Source organism: Ambystoma mexicanum, chromosome 5q (assembly GCF_040938575.1).
Source record: "Ambystoma mexicanum isolate Mex_15411 chromosome 5q, UKY_AmexF1_1, whole genome shotgun sequence".
NCBI lineage: Eukaryota > Metazoa > Chordata > Amphibia > Caudata > Ambystomatidae > Ambystoma > Ambystoma mexicanum.
This window is the reverse complement of record NC_090933.1, coordinates 683,263,068-683,290,950: the sequence shown is the minus strand read 5'-3', so window position 1 is coordinate 683,290,950 and position 27,883 is coordinate 683,263,068.

Genomic DNA, 27,883 nt, shown 5'->3' with positions numbered 1-27,883 from the left:
TGAGACTGCGCCTCTTAATCTCGCGCTCCAAAATGAGACACCAAGATAGTCTTGCGAGGTTGGAGAAGCGATTTAGGAGGGTGAAATAATGGAGCTGGCGGGTGGGCGGTTGCGTAGATGCTTTTGGCAGATGACACCCGCCAAAAGCGGGTGAGTTGAGAGCTATGTCTCTATGCTCCCTCACCATCACATCACCACCATCACTGCCATGGACACAAAAAAAGGGACTTCACTATTTTCCATGGGGGCCATCTTTGTTTATAGTTTTCATTTAGGGAAACTGGGCAAACACAATACGTAAGGAGTGCATTTCCCCAATCAAAGGCCCCCCAAAAAACCTAAAATGCGATTAGCTCCCCAGAGAGAACCCCACGGTGCTAAAAACGATAAGCCTCACATTTGGGTTCTGACAGGGGCGGTAATGTCCCGCTTCCCCTGCTTGGGCCTGCTTAGGCTCAGACTGACAGCCATAACCACCCCTGAAAGCCCTACCAATGCAGAGATTACCACAGTAGTAGCACTTACGCTGAATTAAGACAGGCTTAGGTCTGTAGAGTAAAAGCTCTGTGATAGCTTCACTTAGTCCCTACACAAGCTATCTCACCAAACATCCAGCACTCGTAAGAGGAATTTTCAGACCCGACTGTGGTGCGGGATTCTGAGAAACCAATTTACTGGTTGAGACAAGGTTCACACGAAAGCCAAACCAAACTCTCAGTGGTAGAATGCAGAGCAGTAGGAAGTGGAAAGCACCTCAAAGATGCGGCCCACTTCTCCCAGCAAGCCACGTCCTGGATCACCTCTTTCCTTGCAGGAAGACTCAGAAAGTATTCTCTGACCAGGCGTGCGCAACCCCCCCCACACTAACTACGGAGTCCCTCAGGGATCCTGCACCTCGCCCACCCTCTACAACATTACCCTCCCGCTTTTCAATGACCTTGACGATCACGGCATAGTATATACGTACTATGCCGATACGCAAGTTCTTCTCCCACTTACCGACTCATACGAACAAGATGCAGTCACACTCAACAAGACCTATGCCCTCATCCAGGCCTGGATGGCGGCTAATGGTCTATGTCTCAACGGAGACAGGACCGAAATACTACTGGTAGATCCTAAACAAGTCCTCAACAAACTGGATAGTAAATGCACATCATTCTACATTGACAACACGACTATCATCGCCTCGGCGGCAGCCAAATCTCTAGGACTATAAATAGACTCCATTCTCTCTTTGTCACGGCAAGTTAGCGCCATCGCCTCATGTGCCGCACTCATAACGAAGATCATAAACGCTGTAAAACCCTACCTCTCCTCCAAAAACTGCCTGTCCATAGCCAGAGCTACCATGGGAGCAAGGCTGGACTACTGCAACGTCATGTTCCTAGGTACATCATCCAAAAACATGAAGAAACTCCAAACCACACAAAACAATGCCCTCAGAGCAGCCCTCAGCATCCCCAAGAGAGAGCACATCTCCCAGGCAAGGTGGGACGCCCATTGGCACCCAGTTAAAGAACGCATTCTCTTTAAAACCCTCTCCATCACACACACTCTTGCCTATCAAACACAGCACCTCCCTACCTGTCAGAAACCATTCACCGTGCCACCTCAAACAGACCCAAGCGGGCCCAGCACTGCAACCAGCTCGCAATCCCAACCTTCAAAAGATCCAAAGCACGAGGCTCTAGTTTTGCCGTCCTAGCACCGAAGAATTGAAATGTGCTACCACCCGCACTCGGGAAAGAGACGTCCCTCACAGTATTACGCAAGGCACTGAAAACGCAACTCTTCAACTAGCCTCGCCACCATCTCAGTATGCTCCACCTGTAACAGCCTGACCCCTTACCTCCTCTAGTTATCCTTGCAGCACTAACTACTATGACCTTGTTTAAAAACGAGGTGAATAATAGCAACTTGTGCACTAGACACACAACTCATAGATGTAGTGGTCTTAATATCGGCACTATTTTAGTACACTTCTGTATTTCTTTGAATATCAAGAAATGATTTGAAATCATAATCGACTTAATTCATAAAATCAAAATAAGTACTTCTCTACACGCAGCACTACATTCATATTTATCAATGACTCTGTCTAGTACATAGACATTTATATATGTCCAATTACTATAACAACCTCCTTTCCAATATGGCCACCTGGCTTCTATCAGCATTTTACGGGTCTTTTTTTTCGGTCTTAACTAAAAATAAAAGAAGGACTTAAAACAGATTATACTGTTTTGAGGGATCGCTTTACATGAGCCCATACACAGGAAGGCTACAACACGGGCCGCTTTCTCCACTGCTGCATTATAGACGTGAATGGTAAGAAACTTTACAAGTTAACCGGCAATGCCGGATTTTGAATGCTAAAACAACATTCATACTATATGACTTTAAGCAGTACAATTCACAACTCAAAATCACGTGGTTTCTCGCCATGAAGTTGAACTGGAGGCTCCGTCCAGCCCTTTAAGATGAGTAGCGGTACCCTGGAGATAGATGGGGATGCAGATTTTATTCATATATCAATAATTAAGACGACACAAATAGTTTGGCAAAAGTTTGTCTGTTTAAATACCAACTATCTAAAACAGGGAGTACAACAAACATCAGCAATCGCTCGATACTCTGACTCTAACTACTTCATAAAAAAGTACCCAAAAGTGGTCATCACCGACGTGCTGACCTGCGTCATTACCAACATCAACCTACGTGGCAAACTACAAAAACCTATCGGGAGGTGGGATTGGTTCTAAGTGAATAACTAAACATAGTTTCTATATCTGTATGGAGTAACAGAGAGAGATAATTAGATAGTTAACATCAGGTGGGGCAACTAGCCCTCCCCTAAAAATGGCCACTATGAACGTCTCTAAATGTATGATGTCAGCATGTCTATGGCCTCTGTCAAGGTTCCATTCTCGTCATCATGAGAAGGTATAAAAGTGCGACATGATTCTCCGATTTTGGCACAAATATCTCCATCCATAGCTGTAATCATGTCCAAGACGTATCTGTTCTGGAGGGTCATCATTCGTACAGCTCTCAATTCTTCTCTGATTGCATTGAATCCCTTTATGGTAGTATTAATCATCTGTAGTAATTCCCATCTGGTGATCTGAAGCCACTTGGCATTTGCTCCAACCTGGATCCTTGGCATGAAGATCAACGTGAACACCGAAGAAGTCTGGCTGAACAGTCTATGTTGATATGGAATAGAGTCAAAATCTTCTATTGATTTGGCTGAAAAGAAGTTCTCTCTCTTCATTCGATTTATCAGCTCCACAGATCTCTTCTTCCTTAGATGAGCATCTGCTTTCGGGAAACTATCAATGTTCAGGTCACTTTTAGGAATAACCAACGCAGGAACATGGACGTTCATTAATATGCAGATTCCTCCCCAATCTTTAGGCAGTCTGATGTAGGCCTTCGATCCACAAGCCCAATAATGATCCATGATTACTGCTGTTCCGATAGTCATGCCTGGTGCATCAAAGTTTCGTTCACAGTTCTGATTGTCCCCAATTTTCCTTGTACCATTGTTCCTGAAGCATAATTTAGAACTTTCCATTGGTACTATCTGCAGGGGTCCTCCTCTGTCTTCGACCCATGTCAGTAGTTTAGCAAGTTTTGGCCATAATGGTTTACACAACATTTGTGCATTCTCGATTGTTGGTTGGTAGTGACCCATTATTACCCATTCTCTGCAGATTACTACTCCTTATTCCCAGCCATCTGGTGATAAGACAGTTCCCCAAATCTGCATCTGGCCTCTGTTTTTCCATCTACGGATGTCTTCTGTAGAGTGTCCTGGAACTTTCAGTTTTTGATTTAATTCTCTTCTTATTCCAGTTCCTTTTACTCCAGGTTTCTCATATCTGATCACAATATTCTTTGTCTTGGCATTGTTTCTTGTCTTTATATCTTGAACATAGGCATCTTCATTTGGATCTGTCCATTCAGTTGCCCATTTGAGAGAGGCTGTTCGGCTCATGAACTGGCCTCTTGTACTACAGAAAGCTAGGTGCAGGGCTGTCACAACGTGTGGTGAGGCCCGGGGCAAAACGTTTGGTGAGGCCCCCTTAGAATTCTTTGCACTGGGCCAGCGTTGCCGCCGCAAACAGGAGATGCAAGAAATCTCCCATTGAGTTTGTGTGGAGCAACCCAAATACTGTTCATTATTATGGCAGCAAATCAACTACGGCAAAGTGATGTTTCTGTACTGAAGACAAGTCCCCTTCAGAATAACAACTTTGCCATGTGCGTAAATATATACAGGAAGGCATGACGGCGGGGGGGGTGTGACGCAGCTTTACGGAGGAGCGCCCTGCCCCTTTGTGTGCATTGAAACACACATCATACCCAGTGACAGGTAGATGGTGTTCACTGGCAGCTGATGAATGTTTGAACTGGAGAAGCTTAAATGTGTGCACCAATTATGTGGGACTGACAGAGCACAGTGAGGGAGGAGCCCAAACAAGGGGTGCTTGAGAAGGTTTCCTGCCCCCAAAATTGTTTTGAAGCAAATTAAAATTGTTTATAAATTCGGGTGAAATGCCATAGGGTTTGCGATTGGTTTCATATGGTAGCCCACGGACAAGCCCAGCAGATGTAAGCCACGAACCATGCACAGGAGCCTTTTCCATTGCATTTAATGCTGCCTTTGCCCACATCATGCGCCAGTATGAAAACATGTTTATGCTGGCTGTTTGCATACATGTCCATGCAGGCTGAATCAATATATTTTATTTGTTTATTTATTTATTTATTTGGCATTTGTAAAGCGCGCCGAACCCAAAGGCATCTGGGCCAGCATTACCATATAAGGAATCACAGCCAGTAAAAAAAACACGGAACGTATATACAGACCAGCTGTGCACCATGAGTGTTATTGCTGGCTAGACTGGCCAATATTCAATGTAGGCCAGTCTAGCCACCGACAACACTTATATTTTCTTTACCTAGGCCTGGCTGAAGATGAGTTGGGGCCCATTTCAACATGACGGTTCTGGGCCCCCATTGCTTAGAGCGGAAAACAGTCTCAGGCCACCGTTGGGTTCATACATTATAATGGAGACAAAGAAAAACAGCCAGGAGTTAATAGCCACTAATTATCACAAGACGGCCAGCCAGCAGGGAGCTAAAACACTAAATGCCCACTGAAAATCTTAAAATCCCCCTTTGTCAGAAGTTGGCTGATGTGGGGGAACCAGTGTTAAAAGGCAATGTGGAGATAACAATTCTGTGTACCTCAGGGAAGTGACCGCTGAAAGGGCTCCAGCAAACGCACCTGTAAGACAAGCATTTGAAAGCGCTCATTTTAAGCCCCAGAATGAAAGGAATATAGAAAGGAATATATTGCCATGTTAGAAAACTGCTGACTGGCAACATGGGGGCATTTGCTGGGGTCCCCCGGAGCCATTTTCAACTGAAAGAGCTGAAAGGCCTGGCGAGACAGCCAGCTAGCAGGGAGCTGAAACACTAAATGCCCACTGAAAATCTTTAAATCCTACTTTGTCAGCAAGTGGGTGATGAGGAGGAACTGGTGTCAAAAGGCAACAAGGTGATAACACTTCTATATACCCCAGGGAAGTCAAGGTCGGAAGGGGTCCATCAATTGCAGCTTGATGGAGCACACCTAGATATGCTGTTTGTTTCATTTCCACCATAGGAATGCCTAAAAGTGAGCCTTCTAGGCTCTGAGTGGTGGTTTTCAGCTGGCAACGGACCATCTGTGCATGTGGCAGATCCACATAATTGTACATATTATGAGAAAAGTGAATCTAATGATCTTACAGTCGATAAACTGAAAGAGGTGTTAAACGCGAGCAAAATCTAATAGATACCAACCCAATGTGTTCGAAAAACAGAAGGCCGCATTAGCGTTATCATAGGTGTCACCCTCCTTACAGTCATCTACCTCACTATCCAAGCCCTCTATACGCCCATTCACTTCATTGGGCTCTCACCCCGTCCAAAAAAAAGAAATCTGGTGTTTTCACCCACCTTGGTAAGGTTGAGTGCTATGTAACTATCAGCTGGAAGTTTGGGACAACGAATATGCATATCTATCTTTGTGTTGCATTCTGGGACTTAAAGTTCACACGCTGATGGTGCTGACCACACACACGGGTTGCCATTGATTCACCCAGGGCTCAAGTTGAGGGTACACGCGGGTGGACAGAGTCCACCCACTTATTTAAGAGAGTGGACTCAGTTCCCCCCATCTAAAATGAGAAACATTGAATTTCCTCTTTGAAAATCCTCACCAGGTTTGCAGGCCGGACACTTCACTACTGCATAAATAACTAACAACTAAAGGTGAAATGTCCCATTTCAGTCCTGCACACTCCAGGGAAAACATTTGTATTGGTTTTGGAGTTTAAAACGTGCACACCTTTTAACATTTTCAAAAACACCATTAGATGAAAATATCCTCTCTTTTTTGCAATTTGAGTGGTTATGCAAAGCCAATTTAATGAAATGTGCATATTTCACCTTCATACGTTAATTTATGGCGACACATGCCATTGCGTTTCTTGATGAGTCTCCCTCTTTAATTTTTAGCACTTGACCCTCATTCACCAAATTCGGACACCTTACCTTCTGCTGTAGCCTATTGGCCCCTACAGGCGCTGCTGTGATCATCCAAGGACCCCGGGACCAGGCCACGACGAAATCCAACAGAAGTGCTGCGCAGGCGCTGGAGTCCAGGCACTGAAGTCATTTCACTTAACGACTTCATCTCTGACTCCAACGCCTGCGTCGTCTGCAAAATGCAAGGTTTGCAAACCACGTAGAATGATGCTGGGACCGGGCGCCGGCAAACTGTTACATTGTACAGTGCCGCCGGCGCCACCTGCCAGTGCCCACTATATCCCCCGTGGGCCATGGCCCTCCCCGCCCCACCCCCATCATGCTGTGTGCTCGTGGTGTAACTTTTTTTTTTTAATCCTTTTTTTTTCAATCCTAATGACACCTCACAGCTCCCAAGATGAAATGTCATCCAGGCGGCTGCGAGGCCCCCCCTGAGTGCGAGGCCTGGGGCAGTTTGCCCCCCCTGCACCCCCCTCGTGACGGCCCTGGCTAGGTGCACTATACAGTGTGCTGTTAGGGCATCTATTTCAATAGCTATGAAGATCTTCGACTTCCCCATGCTGTATGGCAGGAGTGCACATATGAAGCATTCTTCATCTGACTTCCTTTTTCCAACGTCTTTCATGTGTTGGTACCATATGTTGTTTCCCAAGTGTGCTGTGCTGTCCAGATAATCATTCAGTTCATAATTATCCTCCTGGTTACTTCTTTTGGTTCTCATACTCTTCATGTAGTTTTCTATGACCACATTTCTAAATGCATCAACATAGCTTCTTCTGGCTGGTTTCTTTGCAGGAACATCCATTCCGGTTCCCTGCCTAGACGAAAGTTCAGCAAGTCTTTCTTTATCCATCTGTCTTTTTCCAGCAGCTAAAAACGGCCATAGAGATTCTGCAATAATCTCTGCGTGTAACCTTTCCTTGGGACTCGTGCTTGGGCCTCTTGTCACTAGGCCAGGTGTGTCTGCATGCATTATCTGTTTAGGTCCAACCTTTATTAACCCCTTATTTTGCCTGATCCGCCAACCCTGTCTCCAGCATTTAAAAACAGTTTCTGAAACAAGTACTGTGTATGATTGCTTTTTAACAACATCCATCTCATGCTCAGGTATCTTCCCATCTTTTCTTGGGACAGGAATAACTATGTAGGGTCTAGGCTGCCTTATAGTTGCCACGCTTACTTTTTCCTTCTGCTCAGAAACATATACAGGAGTCTTTGCCCCATGTGCTCCTACATAAAATGCAGTTCTCACTGTCGGTGAAAGCAATATGAGTATGAATATAATCCATGTGTAGGTGATGCAGTGGTACGTAAGCTTGCAGCATCTACTTCTTGGACAAGGTGTGCGTCTGTTCTCATGGGGCAACACAACGTTGCTGTTGAAGTTCCCCATCTCGATTATTTGATGCTAAGGAAGGAAAAACAAACTTTAATAGCCCTGCATTTTTAGATAGCTTTCTGGAAGCTGTTGTTTTCTTCAGCATTCGTCCTCGATCAACTATCTGCTTTCTGGATGCTAAGAAATGACGTTATCTTTCTTTCAGGAATCAGTTTCTTCACCAGTTGGGATGCAAATGTTCCTTTATCGTGAAGAAAAACAACCTCCGTACGCCTCTACAAGCTCTGCTTCATTTATCAACTCCCAATCGATGCCTCGAATCTGCTTCAGTCCAAATGACATGTTGCTTCCCTGTCAGCATGAACAAAAAGTATTGTCTTTTATTCACTTCCTCGATCTGTCCCTCAGAGGAAAGTTTCTACACTGCTCTGTGATTTCTTTCAGAATAGATGCTCACCTGGATTATGATTCCTTCCAGGATCACATTCAAGTTTGCAGTGCTCTTTGGATCTCTCAGAAAAGTTACCACATCTGTGTGTCTTCCAACAAGATGCGGGTATTCTTCAATTAGATGAAAGAACACCACACTGACCAGTCTATGTGCTGCGTCCTTTGATAAGGGCATTTGTGTTTCCTTCACTGTACTCAGGCAACTTCAAAAACTCTTCAGAAATGATTATGAGCAATCTTCTTATGAGTTTTTCATTGTCAGGATTTTGAATAAAATCTTGAATGCGGCAAGTTCTCCCCACCAACGTATGTGCCTAGAAAGATCATCACTGGGTAACACCATGAGTAGAACCAAACAAGAACTCTGTATAGAAGGAATCGGGGTATTACACCCTCTTCCAATTGCTGTGTCTACGATCATAATCTGGCATATCCTTATTCTTATCAAGGCTTAAGTATACCTCAGTCCAAAGTCAATAAACCTTTCTCACTTTTCTTGTTATCAAGGCTTAAGTATGCCTTAGTCCAAAGTCATTAGCTACTGAGGCTTTTAAGCATGCAGATCTTCCCTTAACTCTGCAACAAGGATGCACAGAGTGTTCGAATGTGTCCTTTTACCCTTTTATTTATGGCTCAAAAGGGAGTGTCCAAAATCAAGCCACAGTCCGACTAAAGAGTCCTTCATGCTTTCCACTTGTCAGGATATGCGTCCTTCTTTTTCATCATGGATCTCGTCTGCACGTGCTGTGGTTCTTCCCCGATGATTGTAGCTTCTTCGCAGAGGGGTGTAGGCAGAGGAGTTTCTCCAGAGTAGATTTTAATGTCCCCCAGGAAGATCCAAGCGTGCCTACCCTGCAATTTGACAGCAGATGGTGTTAAGTCCTCAACGACAAAAGGACCGTTGAATCTGGGCTCGTCCCACTTTTTCCTTGTGTGTTTACGAACTAGAACCGCATCTCCGGGGTATCATTGGGAAGTTGAAATTCAGCAGGTTGGGTTGTTGAAGCATCTCCTTCTGTGTTCTGTACTGTCCTACACCCTTGTCTTTGCAACTGTCCTGAAATTACAGAAACACTGGATGTCGAACAGTTCAAATAGTTTTGCAATTCAAGTCTTAAAACTTCTGACATTGGCTGAGCATTACTTCTAACTCGGGATGGAGGCATTAAAGGTGTTCTCACCTGTCACAATTTTGTGCGGCGTAAGATGGTGGTCAGAACCTGGTTGGTTCCTCAATGCATATAATGCCAGTGGTAGGCAATGCAACCACCCCTTCTTTAGAGTAAGCTTCAACTTGGCTATTCTTTCTTTTAACAGGCCGTTGAGCTTTTCCGAGCTTCCATTTCCTTGCGGATGATAAGCTTAAGAAAACTTGTGCTTTATACCACGCAACAAGCTGATCTGTTCAAAAACTGTATTAACAAAGTGAGGTCCATTATCCAATCTCATTACTTCACACACTCCCCATCTAGGAAACACTTCTCGCACTAAAAATGTAGCTGCACAGGTAGAGTCTGGGTGTGTGCATGGACCTGCCTCTATCCATCTAGAAAAAGGACACACTACAACAAGCAAACATCGGTATCCATTGCAAACGTGTATCATGTCGACATAGTCGATATGCAAGTGCTGAAACATGCTATTGGGTCTTGGGATGACTCCCCTCACTATACTCAGTGTATGTCCAGCCGTGAATTGTTGGCAAACAATACAATTTACCATAAAAAATGCAACATGCTCCATTAGGTTCGGTACGAACCAATCCTCAGCAATAGTTACAGCAAGATTCTCCCTAGTTGTATGCGCTGGGTAGTGTAGCTGTTCCAGCGCCAGCCTTAATAATGCTATAGGCATTACTTGTTTACCAGTGCTGTCTTGTCACCACAATGCTTCAGAGGGGTTTAAAGAACACTCTCTTCGCTTCCACAAATTCTTTTCCTCTTGCAGTGCCTCCCCTTGGAGCTCCACTATCTGCATTTTAGGCATATGATTATAGCCCTCACCCACAATCATCATCACATTCATCCTTTCATTCATATCAATGGTTTCAATATTCATCATCCCTGTATCAGTATTTGCTATGCGCTTGGCTTCAGCGTCTGCTGCTTGATTTCTGTGCAAGATAAAATCTGTCCCTTTCGTGTGAGCTGCGCATTTAACAACTGCTATGCCCACTGGGAGTTGTAGTGCCTTAATGAGCCTGTCCAATAAGGCTGCATGCTGCACTGGTGTGCCGTCCGCTCTGAGGTAGCCCCTCCTTTTCCAGCGCACTAGTCCTGCGTGCACCGTTGACATCATGTAGGGGGATTCGCTGTACACTGTCACTTCCTGGTCTGTATGATTCTCAATCACGAGTATCAACGCCAACAATTCTGCAGCTTGCGCTGAATAATGAGATGGCAATCGAGTACTCACAAGCACCCGAAATTCTCCATTTGCCAGATGTTTCACTACCGTGGCACCTGTATATCTTTGCCCATCCTTTTGATCGATTCTCAAAGACCCGTCAATGAAAACAATCTCTCCCCCTGCGAGTGCATTCTTCTTTACTCTAGGGAGCTCATAACTTGCACAATCGTGCATGGGATCTCCTTCTGTGATTGGCTCAGCTATAAACATAGCTGGGTTCACTATTTTATATCTAGCTATTTTAATCGCTGGATTTGATATTACTACCTCATAGGCAGAAGCCCTTTGAGAAGTCAATGTGCCTTTCGGTTTTTCCAAAATGGCAAATATTTTGTGTTCAACAAATAACGTCATAGGACATCCCATCACTATGCTTGCAGCCTTTTCTATGGTGAACGCAGCGGCTGCCAAACTTCGTTCGCATGGAACGTGACCTCTCATTACTGGGTCCAAAATTCCACTGTAATATGCAAGGGGCGTGTACCCCAATGTGGTTCTCTGTGTGAGTACTGCTGTCATAAAAGTACCATGTGTATGCAAGAATAAAAATAATTCCTCTGCATAATTGGGGATCCCTAGAACTGGGGCTGTGCATATTGCTTTTTTCAATTCATCAAACCCTTCTTCCATTGCCTCAGTCTACACAATTTTTTTGCGTTGCCTGTGCTTTCTTAAAGGCCTGTAAGAGAGGCCGTGTATACGAGCTGTAGTCAAAGACCCATGCCCTGCCATAATTGCATAATCCTAGAAAACTCTGCATCTGTTTTATTGTGTGTGGCTTAACTGTTTTTAAAATGGCCTCAGCTCTTTCAAGGGTAACCTTCTTTCCCTCATGTGAAATCAATTGGCCTATGTACAACACTTCTTGTTGACAATATTGTAACTTTTCCTTGTCAACCTTATGTCCTTTGTCAGCAAGTATAATCATCAGCTGAACAGAATCGCGTCTGCACTCTTCCTCTGTGGTGCTGCAAACTAAAATGTCATTTACGTATTGCAGCACAATGCTTTCTAAAGCAATATTGCTCAAGTCCATCTGGAGGACTCTGTTGAAAAATGATGGGGACTCACAGTACCCCTGGGGCAGCCTCGTGCTTTTTAATCGCACTTGTCTAAAGGTAAACAATGTCAAATCTTGTGAGTCTGTGCAAAGGGATTGAGAAAAACACATTTTTCAAGTCAATCACCGTGAAATATCGTGCATCAACAGGTATATTGCATAGAATTGTAGACGGTTCAGGACTAAAGGGAACTCTGCCTCTACAATTTGGTTTATTGGTCTCAAATCTCGTATTAAACACCCCAACCCTCCCCTTACTTTTTTTCACAGGGTAAACTGACATATTCCATGGTGACTCTGATGTCACTAGGATACCTTGGTCCAGCAAATCGTCTTGAAAATGCCTTCATCTGCCTCTCGAGACATGGGATATTGCCATGCTCGAGGTAAAATTGCTCCTGGTTTCAATGTAATCTTTACTTCCCCAGCCCCTTTTAGTAGGCCTATATCATAGGGGCCAGTGGTCCATAATGAAACTGGCACTTTCGCCATATCTTCATCGAAATATTCAGGACGCTTCCTTGCTAGCATCCGTCTCTGCAGAACTTTTCTCTTGATCGCCTTTACCCAATAAGTAATGCACATTTCAAATATTACAAAATCATCAGATAGGTAATATCCAAACAATTCCTCATCAGTGACATCAGTCACTCTGCAGCCTTCCTCAATGGCAATTATTGTGCTCCATCGTCTACCCTTATCATCAGTTGCATCAAGCAGAGCCATGCTTCCTCGGACTATAGCTGCTTCTATGTCTAAGGGAAAAATGTGTCCCTCCTCTTTGTCCATGGGTATCTGAGGCCTAAATAAAAACTCATCTGGTATTCTCATGGTTCTGCCTACTAGACCTGGTAGCCATGTTAAAAGAATACGTATCCCATAATGGAACACCTCGGGTTCGAGCGGTATCGCTCTAGGCGCTATTTGCCCTGCGAATGCCATGATCATTTCGCACACGTTTAAATAATGCATTCCCGGTGTTGAGCATATTATACCTATGTCTGTAAACTAAATGGTCATATTCATTTTTGTCATTAAATCTCATCCTAATATGTTGACAGGTGTTTGCCTCGAATAAAGCAGTGGCACTTTCATATTGCATTCTCCTATGGAGACTGGTAATTCTTCTGTGAAAGGAACTTGACTTGTTGCTCCTGTAAAGCCCTGAGTATTCATTGCATTGCCAGACATAAAAAAATATGCCCTCTCGTATACACGGGCGTGTTGCACCCGTGTCCACTAAGAACGAAAAACTTTTGCCGCCTGTATTTACGTCTATCCTAGGTTGCTCATGAGGATTCAGCGTTTTAGGTAGGACTGAACACATCAGGTCTCCCAGTGAGCTGTCCTATTTTCGGGTACAGTCTCACTCCATCACTCGTGAATGGATTTCCTCCATCAACAGTGACACCTCCTATTCTCTGCATTATTGTTGGTTCTATGTTTGTGTTCTGCAGAAGTTGCATAGGAGATTGCTGCGATTGTCCTTGCAGTTGGTTACCTGTCACTTGCTGTGATTGTAAGCCTTGCTGCACTCTGGGCGCTTGCTGCTGCACTGTTTGATCTTGCGCAAATCCATTTCCGCTCTGCTGCGAATATGCAGGTGGATTTGGCATTCCCTGTCTCGAAAACTGATCATTCTGCACCAACCCTTGGCTTCTACACATTCGAGCTATGCGCCCTGTCATTCCACATGTCCAACATATAGGCGGTGGTCTCCCCATTTACCCATATTGCATATTTTGATTTCCGTTTTGCATGTTCTGAAAACCGCCCTGATTATTCTGCCAATTCCCTTGAACACCTTGCCAACCTCTTCCTCGATATCCCCTTTCGCGTGGAGCATATCCAATATTTGTCTGATCAAACTGTCTTTGGTTATTTATCTGTGGCATGTTCACTGCCTGCTGCGAATTTGGTCCACCTACGCTAGTTAACATTGCCCCTACAATGGCGTACTTGGACAGTTTTTTCGGAACCAATTTTGCTTCCTCACCTTTTCGCGTGTCGTCTTTTTTGCAATTCTTTTGCTGCAGGAGTCTGCAGTAATGTGCAATGGTTAACTGGATTTCCGACCATGGTTTGGCTTCAATCCCTACTAATTTCTTGAGCTGCTTCTGTACTTGCTCTGGCAACCCTTGGCATAATATATGGTAAAATACAGGTATAGACTTCCCCCAAGCCTCACGAGTTTCAAGCGTCCAGGCGTCTTGAAAATTCTGAATGTAAAGAAATGGATTCTCTCCACCTTTCATCTTTCTTGTCATTATAGCTCCCATATCGGACGTGTCCGGATATAGCACTGAAAGCGCTTTCCAAATTGCTGCTCTACAATTGTTAAACAGCGCTCCATCATGCACAGTGTTGACTGTAGTCACACCAGGGTAACCTGCCCATGTCCATACATCATCAGCTCTCTCACCAAGTATAGCGATTAGCAGACCTTTAATATCCCCTATAGCTAATGTAGTCCCTCCTGTCATTTTTTCTAACTCATGTATCCATTTTCCAGCGCCGGAGGGTAAACTCGGGAGTTTACATTTTACATTATCCCTGTCCATCTGGGGCCACGGTATATACTGTGGCGTGGCCCCTCCCTTTTCTAACAAGGGGAACTGTGACGCTCCAAACTCATTCTCATCTCTCATCATTTGTCTATCTACCGCCCGGGTAATATTCCAACATCGCCGTTTACCTGGTAATGATCTTACCCTGCTTACATAACGCGGGGACTCCCCCCTCTGACCGTGGGGTTGCCCCTTATGTTGGTCTGACTGTGTCAGTGGCTCTGATGCCTTAGACATAGGTATTTTCAAATCTGATCATATTACTCCTTTATCCAAAGGCAAATATCCCTATGGATCACATATATCACTTCTCCCTTCCCTCGGGAAGGTTTCCCTTTCTTTGTCTGATGCTTCCTGTGCCCAACTCGTGCAACTTCTCTCATCATCATCTCTATTTAATGTTAGTCTGTGGAAAGACAGCTACTTATGTCTCGCACTACAAGAGGCTTCCTCCGTGTCATACAACTGAGTGCTTTTGAGGCGATCATTTTTTCCCTTCCTGTGTGGTTCCTTTTGGGCTTGCATTTTGTGGTATACTCTGTCAATCGTTTCCCCAATGCTTCGCGAGTCAAACTCGTCTGCTAGATTTACTTTAGACGTGCCTGGTAACGACTCGGATTCGGGGAAGAATTCTTCTATGTCTTCCCATGCTACCTGTGGATTGGGATTTCTTACTTCCCTTTTCAAATAATCGAGATCACATGCTCTCTGTCTTCTTTTACGTTCCATGTCATCATCGACTTCTCTGCGCTTTCTCGCTTCTTCCCTTACTCTATCTTCCTCTTTCTTTTTCATATCCCTTCATTCATACGCCCTTCGTATCTCCTCATCCCTTCGTCTCTGTATTCTTTTCTCTCTTATCCTTTCCTGTTCATCATCTTCTATTCTTTTTCTGTTTTCACGTTTTCTTTGCTCTTCTGCTCTTTCCTGTTTTTTAGCCTGCTCATCTTGATATAACTGTTCTCGTCTTTGTCTATCTTTTCTTTTCGCTCCTTCATCTTTTAATCATTCCTCCCTTTCTTTGTCTTTCCCGTCTTGTTCGTCTTCATCTCCCCTTTGTCTTACATCTTCAATGCGTTTGCCATCAAGTTTAAGTAAAATCTGGCCTCCCATCCATTCGTTTTGTACGAGCGCCATCTCATCAGTTTTATCCTTGTCTCCTTTCCATCTCTTTATTTCTCTCCTTATATCTAGCGATGTACTTGCTCGATCACTTCTCTCCGTGTCGCGTCTTTCCTTGCGCCTCGGGACTTTGGAGGTTATATCTTTTCTGTATCTTTCTCTGGGCCCGCGTCACTACTTTGCGTAGGTAACTCATATGACGGGTTGCTATATCCCGTCGCTGCTTTAAGTTCCCTTAATGGGTATAACCCTTCGTCATTCTTAGTTTCGTATTTTATTTCAGATGGGGCGGGCGGAGCAGAAGTCTCTTCACCCCCCTCTTTGCATATATTGAGTATCCAATCTAAAGGAGGCTCCTCCTCCTTTTTGTGTTCATACATTTTCCAAAGTTATAAACTCGCTAGGCGCTTTTCTAACTTTTTTCCTGTTTACGCAGCATGCAAATATGTCGTCATATGCTGCAGAACTGGTCACGATAATCATCCGGCTTGTGGCCATGGCATAAACATTTTCAGGCCGATTCATGGAATTAATGTGCGCTGAAAATTTCAGCGCAAGCGTGCGAAAGCGTGCGAATCGCAGTGCCAGTGCGAAAATCGCAGCGAAACCCGCGCACAGCGATTCATGGAAGTCCGTGCGCGTGTAAATCCCAGGATGTGCGCCAAAATTCTGCGCAGCGCACGCTGGCGCACACGTCCCCAAACAGCGTGCGCTACGCGCACAGCGAAATCGCACATAGCGCGGCGCACACAACAAAAGTAGGAGGAACAGGGGGCGTGACACGAGGAATGGGGAACAACTCGTGAAAATGTGGGCGCCACGGGGGAAGTACAGGAGGCAAGTGCGCGGAACGCCCACATGCACGTTCAAAACATGTATTCATGGAATCGAACGGGGCTAAGGCGTGCGCCAAAAAAGACACGCTAATCAGGAAACACGTACGCCAGCAGGAAGCAGGCATACGTGGACCTGCGCAGCATAAAAGTGCGCGCAAACAACAAACAAGCACAGACGCCAGGATGAATATACCGTTCCTAGCAGCAGTGGTCGAGGGATACCGCAGGAGGAGGAGGAGGATAGTCAGGCCCAGAATTTTTACACCCAGAACCAGCCTTTTTAGGATGCCTGATGACCAGGTGTATGGGAGGTACAGGTTTCCACCTCACATAATACTCGACCTGGTCAGTGAGTGGGAGGATGACCTCACATCACCCACCTTGTGCTCCCAAGCACTCAGCCACCTGCATAAGGTCCTCAATGTACTGCACTTCTTGGCCACTGGATCATTTCAGCAGACAACTGCTATAGTGGGGGGGGGTGTCATAGGCCACGCAGTCACGCTGCCTACACCAGGTCTTGGCCATCATGACTGCATGCCCATCAGTCCGCAGGCTGATATATACCTGCCCAGAACACCTGCAGAAAGGCAGGATGTCATACAGGATTTTTACGGGGTGGCACACTTCCCCAAAGTGCTAGGTGCCATTGGCTGCACCCAAGTGGCTCTGCGTCCCCCCAGGGCATCAGAGCACATCTATAGAAACCGCAAGCACTGGCATTCCATCAACGTCCAGGTAGTATGTGATGCCAAGGGAATCATCACCTCAGTATATGCCAACTATCCAGGGTCCACCCACGACAGTTTCATTTACAGAATGTCAATCCTAAACCGGGACCTAGAAGCTGGGCGGAATGGAGATTCATGGCTGCTCGGTGAGTATAAATGCCACAGCACATGCATGCATGTCAGATACTGAGCAATGTCACAACCCCACTAATGATACCCATCACCACCTCCCCAGGGGACAGTGCCTACCCTCTGAGCACCCACATGATGACGCCAATTCGGAACCCCACCACGCCACCCTAGGTAAGATACAACACAGCCCACATTGCAACCCGGGGCATAGTGGTGCGCACATTCGGAGTGCTCAAGTCACGCTTTCGCTCCCTGGACCATTCTGGCGGGCAGCTGTTATACGCTCCCCCAGTAGTGTGCAGGATCATAGTGGCAGCATGTGTCCTGCACAACGTTGCAACACGCCGGAGATGGTGGTGCCCCCACATCCCCAACCACATGCATGCCCACTGCGCATGGGAGGGGAAAGGGCACGGGGTGAAGCAGCCCGTACGCAGCTGGTGGCTAATTACTTCACCTAAAAGTACACCCCTGTGGAGTGCACACAGCCCTGGCACATACCATTTGACAATCAATTATGATGACATAAGGGACAGTCAACTGTCACAACCATACCAGCCTGAGATTGGTCACCTGGAAGTGTTACATTGTGTGCATCCCTACCTACACAAACACCACCAATGCTGTGTCATCAAAAGACACACTTCTATGCTGCTAAAGTCATTACCCCTTGCAAAATACAACATGACAACAGTGCCATGTCACCAAACCCCTCCCCAGCACCGCCACCCAACACACCATGGCATGTCATGCTATGTGAGAGCAAACAAAGCAATCCCCAAAACATGACACAAGTGTCAAAGTACAGTGTCCCTAATGGAAACTGCCCACACACAATATGCTCCCAGTAATGTAGAACTAACAACACATATGACCAAATACTTACCAACAATACAATGCAGCTACACAACCTCAAACATAGCATAAACATGACAGTACTAAGTTAAAGTAGTGGTAGTCTTACAACCTGATCATGCCAGCAGATCGGCCACTTCCAACTGTAATGTGCTGCTGCCACGCAAATGTGTAAGTGCACTGCTTACAACATGAACTCCATCTCCAAAGTAGACGGCCTTGTGAAGACATGAGGAATTAACCTGAAAATTAGGCGAAAGACATGGATGCACAAGCACATAGCAATACACCATGCAGTGTACAATTCAACAACAATATCCACTAGGAATGTATACACAGTATTGACTATAGACTGCCCACACAGCTCATGGGAGTCCAACGTCACCGTGTAAGTCACTGTCACTTGGGCACACCCTTTGCTAGCCCATGGAAATGGGAAGCAGGAGGGGTGTGTGTCTCACGAACCCAAGCATCTAACCCAAACTCAGGACAAGCCTGCATGTGCCCAGCCGGGATACAGTGGATGCCCACGGGAGCCACACAGGGCAACACACTGTAAAAAAAAATCTAAAATCAAAAATGGCCATGTGGGGGCCGGGGGGGGGGAGGCCACCCAGGAGATCCGAGGACAGGGTGCGCACCAACAGCTACCTGTGTGGATGTTGGGGAAAAAAACACCTCCATGGGCTCAGGGCCTGCACGGCTATGCCAATGTGGGAGAACTGCTGCTGTCTCTCTCATTGCCCTCTGCTGCTGCCACAGGAGCTGGTGCTGCCACAGGAGGTGGTGGTGCTATGGGAGGCAGCCCACACAAAGCCCTGGTATGGTCCTCCATGGCAGCAAGCATGCGGATGTGGAAGGTCTCGTTCTGGAGGATTATAGTGCAGAGATCCCCATGCAGCACCTGATGTGATGCCCAGATCTCCTCCCGAGTTGCCTGCATCTCAGCTGAGAGCAAACGTGTGAGCCGCTGCAGCTGCTGTTCTGTCCTCAAGTTAGTGGAAGGCTCAAGGTCAACAAGAGTCTCCCTGAGGTGATGGAGTTCTACCCTCAGGGCTTCCCTGTGGCCCTGGGACTCTATTGACATCGATTGGCGTAGAGTCTCCAGTGCCGCCCATCTGTCCCTGTTGGACGCCAACATGTCCTCCCTGTGTGATTGGCAAATGGAGTCTGTTGCCTGCTGTAGTTGCTCCATCTGCCTTTCAGGGGGGACAATGGAAGTGGCCACCCTCTTCATTGCTTGAGCCATCATCTCAACTGATGCTGCCTGTTGGATTGCCATACCGTACATGGATTGTTCCCATGCGGTACTGCCTGGTGGCGTACGGCCACCGCGTCGGCGGGCACCACACCTGTTTGGGGCAAGGCGATCTGCGCCTTGCTGTGCCGGCACTGCCTGAGGCTGCAGGACTGCATTCCCCCTCTGATCTGCTGGCCCAGGAACAGGATCAGATGTTGTGGAGTGTGACCCTGCATCCGTAACCGCCAAAGGCGGACTTACCAACACTGACATCCCCATAGAGGGTTCTACCCCTGGTACAGGTGGGTTGGACAGAACAGAATCCCTGCCAGAAACACTTACCTGCGACGCCACATAGGTCTCATCATCCGAATCAGCACCTGAATAGGGGTCTGGGGAGGTGCACCCAGAGGCACCCCTCGACAGAATGTTCTGCAGCAAGATTGGGTTCTCACCCACCACCACACCACGTCCCCCACTGGTGCCCGGTCGTGCCTGAGATTCCTCCTGGGTCTGCACCATCCCCTCAACCTCAACAGCAACAATGCGTCATCCCCTGCAAAAACATGAAAGACAAAAAATGGAAACAGGCATTAGCACCATAGCACACAAATAGGCCGGACAAGCTACAGAACCAGTACATGATTTACACATGTCCCACATGACTATAACCCTCCCATGCATGCACTGTCACTGAGTTGGAAGGGGAGGCAAAAGGCAGGCACTGATGACACCAACATGGAAGAGCAACACATTTGCTGCATGCTGAGTAGAACTGCCATCACACATTGGCCTGTGAGTGGCATGTCCAATACACATACATGACACATGCCATCACACAGATGGCGTGCACCATAGCCATGGTACATTCCACAAGTACATCCATATGTCAGTGAATGAATACTGTCAGCCATCCATGTGAGATGGACATGATGAGATCAAAAATGCTACATAGTGTGACAAAATAGGCATGTGCCACACACTGCAACACATCCAGTGTACAAACATACAGTGATTGCAGGCCGATGTACACATCAATGGTTGGTCACTTCAACATGACAGGAAAGAACTATCATGTTCCACATTCAAACAGGCCCCAAAAATTCCTGTGATCAGGCCAATACTCAACTAGCCTGAATGGTCAAATCATTCATCTAACAAGGTAACACATGTGGGACAATGTGGGGTTCATCAATGACAGAAGCATGTCACATATGTGACAATACGGCTGAGGAATGCGTAGCAAAAGTGGTAGAATTGAAACAATCAGCCTGAACGAACACTGAAAAATACAAACAATGTTGTTGCAAGATGCCACTTCCAGGGCAACTGCCGTAATGTTGAGCCACATTACTAATGTGGGCAGAAGGGATACTGTCACACCCAAATCCAAGGCCGCTGAATGTTTTGGATGAAGCACATGGGTGACCCATACCACTCGGGCACACACACCCTCACCTGGCACTCAATCAGAACCCGTCACCCAAACAACATACACATGCATTACACACATGCATGGGCACTCACCGAACAATGCATCATAATCAGGTAGTCCTCCCACACCTTGGATCTGTTCCTCTGTGACAAAGGCCCCAGCAACAGACTCATGTTCAGTGAGTTTGTTGTCCTCTTGTGGAGAATGACCGCCAGTCACCAGAGTAGCGGCATGATTTGAGGCCAGCTTGTTCTTTGCTCTGCTTTTCAGGTCATTCCACCGCTTGTGGCAATCATCAGCTGAGCGCCTCACAAATCCAAGGGCACTTTTGCGGTCGGCGATGGTCTGCCAGTGTGCCTTACGTTGACCAGGTGTGGTCTTGCCACCCTGCAGTCACCAGCATTTCGTGGCTATGTGCCGACACATAGCCCACAAGTGCATCAAGTTCCGGTTCATTAAAGCCAGGCTTCCTTGAGGTACCAGAGTGTGTAGCCGTGTCTGGGGTCTCAGCCTGTCGTGCCAGAGAACACTTCTTCCTCTTCTTTAAAGGTGGAGCAGAGCCAGAGTGGCTTACGCCGCTCTGGTCAGTAGGGGCAGAATCACCGGTGGACTGGGTAGTAGGAGTGTGGGAATGCACAATGACCATAGGTTTGATGCAGGCATTGGTTGCAGGGTAATGTTGGCAGGGGGAACGTCAGTTTGATGGACCTGGACTGACACTGTCCTGGCTGGGAGAGTCAGAGCTGGGGCGGATGGAGCTGCAGCCTCCCCACCCTGCATACTTGGGGCAGCAGATGACATAGCTGCCCCAGATCCACGTGGATTGGTGACAACAACTTGCACCGCCACACGTGGCCTAGACTTGCTGACCTGAAAGTCAGCCAGGGAGTCATCCTGTGCCAGATCAGGTGCCACAATGGGCTGGTCCAACAGGGGCTGAGCTTGGAATGTGTCAGCCATGTTTCCCTCAACCATGGGGGGGGGGCATGGGTGTCCCTGATTGTTCCTCCACACATGGGGTATAGGGGCATCCTGGGGGCAGATGACGGGTCACGCAATGCACAGGCAGCCCAATATCAAAAATTAACATGCACGCAACCCCTCGTAGACCACGTGCGTGAAAAAATTAACCCGCACTACACTGTGGCACCCAGAAACACAAAAATAAGCGTACGTGTTATACACGCAGCCTACAATGAGCTCTGAAGGGGAACGCGACACACGGGGCAAGCACAGTTGCTAAGTACGTGCGGAACTCACCGTCTGCCTGGAAAAAGAATGTGGAAAATACACGCGGGTGTGCGTTGGCAACACCCCCGCCAAAAGAAGAATTGTACGCTGTCTGAGGAGACAGGACAAAAGGAGAAGTGAACTCTGTTAGAGGAAACAGGCCCAACAAAAATTCAGAAAAGAGCTATCAGAGGTAACAGGGAGTACGAACTAGAAACGCTGTGAAGTAATCGCGTGTGAACCGCCAAGAAGTAGAGGTATCACCCACTCGCTCTCCACGAAAAGCACGTACAAGGAAATGGCGTCCTACACGTAGCTTTTAAACCGGCCCACACGTACATGTCAGATACGCGTGTACGCAGACACTTTCCTCCAATTACACGCGATGACACTCAAACGTGCAGTTTTTCCACGTGTGCTCTGTCATCACGTGCTATGAGGGAAACGCCCGCACGCGTAATGTAACATACGCGCTTATGCGTTAAGGGCCTTTGGTCCAATGGAATCATGTGCGTGTGCTGACGCACTTACACGCTAAGGCCCTTTCCTCGAATTACATGCTGACGTGCAATTTTTTCACGTGCCAAATCACTCCGTATCAAGCTGGCCACGTGAAAACACACAGAAGACCACGCTCCTGCCCAGAAGGCCGAATTACTGCCCCCCAGAGCCCCAAGCACGCTCCCACCTGCCATCTGCTGCTGCCTGACTGCCTGCTGCCCACGTGCCCTGGCATTTGCTGCCTGCACATCAGCCAGGGGTGTAGTTGCTGTGACCACCCCTGCTGGAACCGAACACTCCCGACTGGGATTCCATTGCTCCACAGCCCAGCCCCAGGACCCAGTTGCCCACCCACACCTGCCTCTGGGGTTGCCATGTCCGGCACAAGACCATCTGGCAGCACTGGCAACCCCCAGCCAGAGAGGCAGAGGGCCACCAGCTTCACTGCCACCGAAGTTGGTGTCCTGGTGGAGCAAGTCCTGGGGCAGTATGATGCCCTCTTTGGAAGTTTGCGTGCCGACAATGAAGGACGGACCAGGATCTGGATGGACATCGTGACTGCCATCAACGCGGAGGGGGTGGAAGTCCGCAACTAACATCATGTCAAGAAGCACTTGAAGGACTTCAGGTCCAGGACCCTCAACAAGGCCCGGCGCCTCGCTAAGGCAGCGGATGCCAAGGGGCGCCGGGGCCAGCTGTCGAACCATCAAATGAGGGTCCTGGAACGCATATGCCCAGTGCTCTACGTCCAGATCCTTGAGAGGCAGACCCGTCTGGAGTCGAGCGGTAAGTGTACATGCATGCTGATAGTACGCTGTGCGTGTCGTGGTGTGTCAGTAGTGTGCAGGTTGCACATGTGTTTATGTAGGGGCATGTAGGGATGTGTATGAACATGGGTGTGAGGCAGCCACATGTCAGTCCTCTCAGTTGTGAGACACATTGATGGTGTATGTGTTGGTAAGCATGCTGGGCAAATGCATGTGTGGGAGCACACATGTTTGAATTTCTGTGTATGTACATTGGCATGGTTGTGGCATGGATGGTGGTTCATAATGCATGTATCTGCACTGTGTACATGTGCATGTATGTGTATCTGACAAGTGTGCAAATGTGATGCAACAAGGATGCACATGACACTGATATGTAGAAGGATGAATGGCAGATGTGACATGTATGGCGATCTCATCACTGCAACAGTTGGAGGAGATGTAGACATGCATGTAAGTGTGGTGGCGCGTGTGCATGTCTAGTGCACTCCTTGTGTTTCATGTGATGTTAGGCTCACCTTTGCCTGTTCATGCTGTGGTATGTGTATGGATGGTGCTGCCTGGTGCAATGTTGCTGTTGAAATGTTCATGTGTGTGAGTTAAAATGACATTTGTGTTGTGGAGTGTGATGCCGTGTCTGTAGTTAAACAATGCCAGTCATGTGCAACTGTCATGTGTGTATCAGTCCATTGTACAGTGCCCTGATGCCTGTGTTTTATCTCTCCCTGTCTGCAGCGTCAACTGAAGAAGAGGGTGGAGAAGGTGCTGTGGAGCACAGCGGTAGGGATCATCCCGCCAGCCGGAGACGCAAGGCCCGGCTCCCCTCCCAGGTTGTCATCTTGTCGGGGAGTGAGGAGTCCGGTGCCGCGTCCCAGGCCGCAGCTGCCGAGATAAGGTCCAAGAGGCGGAGGTCGGAGTTGGACTCCTCGGCAGCAGAAGGGGCAGCTGAGACCCCACAGGGTCCGACGGAGGAAGATGGCACGGAGTCATCCAGGTTGGTGGGGGGTTTGGTGGAGGAGGAGGCCGTCAAGGGACAGAGACGGGGTCTGGAGGGGGGGATTCCACTGGTGCCAGTGGTGCAGTGCAGGGGCAGGGACAGGAGTCAGCACAGGCCACCACGGAGGTGCCTGTGTGTAATCCTGTTCCCGATCCTGTGACTGCATCATCCCGCACCAGCAGGGATGCCTACGTCCAGGCCCGTTTTCAGGGAGGGGATACGTTTACAACAACTGGCCTTCCTCTCCCTGCGGACGTGGCTATCTGGGACCGTGTTGAGCCTGTCCTGGGTGGGGTGGCATTGCGTCAACGGGCCATGCGAGCTGACCTGCAGTCTTTCCATGAGGAGACTGCACGTCTTCTCGGATGGCTCGTTGACCGGGTAGACCTACTGGGACAGCTCACCAGGGCCGGATTCCTCAGTTTTCTGGACCTTGTTCCGACCCCCTCCTCAACTGAACCCCCTAAGCCCCAGTCGTCCTCCATGCCATCTTCCCACCCATGTATCACCTGGGTACCCTGTGGAGCTGCCTCTGACCCTGCGGCCAGGCTGGTGGAGGACACATCCCTGCCACAGTCGGGAGTCGGACGTCCAGCAGGGGTGGCCACCTCAACAACTGCACCCCAGCCGGAGGAGGATGTGCAGGCAGCAAGAGCCAGGGCACAGGCAGAGGCACAGCAGCAGCAGCAACAAGGTGGGAGCCATCATGGCTCGGGGCCTTCGACATCGGAGGGGCAGGCATTGGCCAGAGGGCAGGAGGACCCAGGACTGGAAGTGTCTTCCGTGTGGCAGCGGTTAGGCCATGCTATACATGCGGAGCGGCAGCAGGCAGAAGAGGCACGGCTCACGATGGTCAGGGCGGAGAACTCCATGCGGAGGGCCCTGAGGTGGGCCGAGTGCCTCGAGGCAATTCGCAGGGAGTTGGAGGAGAACATGTCATCGTCCCTGCGAACCCTCGGGGCCATGGAAGAGGACCGCCTCCAGGACATTGAGCAGGGGTTTGATGATGCCTTGGCCCGGGACATCCAAAAGTGAGCCGTCGGACTAGCCCGCTGCCCTTGTAAATAGTTTTTAGAGTTAGGTTTCCTTTTCGTTTTCCTTTTATTTGTGGTCAATGGACAATGCCACACAAATTTGTATATAGTTATATTTTTAGGTAGGTAGGTAGGTAGGTTTCATTTTTGTGGTTGGGATCATGGACCCTTTACATCCTTGGACAATGGATTGTATATAGTTCCTTCATGTATTCCTTTTTATTTTATTTTTTTGCATTATGGACATGGAGCAATGGATTTATTTTTTTCGGACAATGGATTGTAAATAGTTGGACTATGGATTGATTTCTCTTATTTTCTGTATTATGAACATGAAGCAATGGAGTTTTTTTTTTTACATTTCCTTTGGATTTGCGTTGTTGGAGGGTGATTTTGGACTGTTTTTCTTTCAAATTTTTTGGGATTGGTTATCATTTTCAGTCAATCATCTTTTTCACATGCTTTTCATTTCATGTTTCATATTTTGGTATGCTTTCATTTCATTTTTGATTCCATGTACATAATACATTTTCATTGTTTAGTTCCATGTGTGGGATTCGCTCATTGGGTTGATGCATGTGAAAATGTGGGTTTACACAAGCAATGCCAACCAGTGTATGTGTGTGACGGACATGTGTTGATGTACATAGTTGAATTTTGGTTTGTGTCATGAGATCAGCATTTCACTGCTGAGGGGTGGGGGTGCTGGGGGACATGAGTGGGACATGAGTGGGGGCCTGCTGGCAGGTGCCCTGCACTGCTGGAGGTGGGGGTGCTGGGGGACATGGGTGGGACATTAGTGGGGGCCTGCTGGCAGGTTGTCTGCACTGCTGGGGGGTGGGGGTGCAGGGGGACATGAGTGGGAGCCTGCTGGCAGGTGCCCTGTACTGCTGGGGGGTGGGGGTGCAGGGGGACATGAGTGGGGGCCTGCTGGCAGGTGCCCTGCACTGCTGGGGGGTGGGGGTGCAGGGGGACATGAGTGGGGGCCTGCTGGCAGGTGCCCTGCACTGCTGGGGGGTGGGGGTGCAGGGGGTCATGTGTTGTTGAGCAGTAGTGCAAGATGACATGTGGCTTGGCTGGGGGGCATGCCCATGGTGGATGGGCTGCCTGCGGGACATGACCAGGGGTGCAGGGTAGTCCCCTGTGGTGTGGGCTGCCTGCAGGGTCCGTGGAGGGTGTAAAGGGAACACCTGGGAGGACCCACACTGCCAAATCACGCGTAGGACTCCCCTGCACACCCGAAATACACGCACCCTGCTGAAATGGCGTATGAGACTTCCTGCGAACCCCGTAATACACGTACCCCGCTCGCACAGGGCCAATATTCCTGGGGTTCGTGTGAAGTTTCACACGCAAAAGGGCCCTGTGCGAGCAGGCTACGTGTATTACGGGGTTCGCGGGAAGTCTCACACGCCATTTCAGCAGGGTACGTGTATAACTGGGGTTCGCGGGAAGTTTCACACACGAAAGGGCCCTGTGCGAGCGGGGTACATGTATTACAGGGTTCGCGGGAAGTCTCACAGGCTATTTCAGCAGGGTACGTGAATAACCGGGGTTCGCGTGAAGTTTCACACGCGAAAGGGCCCTGTGTGAGCAGGGTACGTGTATAACTGGGGTTCGCGGGAACTCTCACACGCCATTTCAGGAGGGTACGTGTATTTCGGGGGTGCAGGGGTGTCCTACACGTGATTTGGCAGTGTGGGTCCTCCCAGGTGTTCTCTCTACACCCTCCACGGACCCTGCAGGCAGCCCACACCACAGGGGACTACCCTGCACCCCTGGTCATGTCCCGCAGGCAGCCCATCCACCATGGGCATGCCCCCCAGCCAAGCCACATGTCACCTTGCACTACTGATCAACAACGCATGACCCCCTGCACCCCCACCCCCAGCAGTGCAGGGCACCTGCCAGCAGGCCCCCACTCATGTCCCACTCATGTCCCCCAGAACCCCCACCCCCAGCAGTGCAGGGCACCTGCCAGCAGGCCCCCACTCATGTCCCCCAGCACCCCCACCCCCAGCAGTGCAGGGCACCTGCCAGCAGGCCCCCACTCATGTCCCCCTGCACCCCCACCCCCCAGCAGTGCAGGGCACCTGCCAGCAGGCCCCCACTCATGTCCCACTCATGTCCCCCAGGACCCCCACCCCCCAACAGTGCAGGGCACCTGCCAGCAGGCCCCCACTCATGTCCCCCTGCACCCCCACCCCCCAGCAGTGCAGGGCCCCACTCATGTCCCCCTGCACCCCCACCCCCCAGCAGTGCAGGGCACCTGCCAGCAGGCCCACACTCATGCCCCCCAGCACCCCCCTCCCCAGCAGGGCAGGGCACCTGCCAGCAGGCCCCCACTCATGTCCCCCTGCACCCCCACCCCCCAGCAGTGCAGGGCACCTGCCAGCAGGCCCCCACTCATGTTCCACTCATGTCCCCCAGCACCCCCACCCCCCAGCAGTACAGGGCACCTGCCAGCAGGCCCCCACTCATGTCCCCCAGCACCCCCACACCCAAGCAGTGCAGGGCACCTGCCAGCAGGCCCCCACTCATGTCCCCCTGCACCCCCACCCCCCAGCTGTGC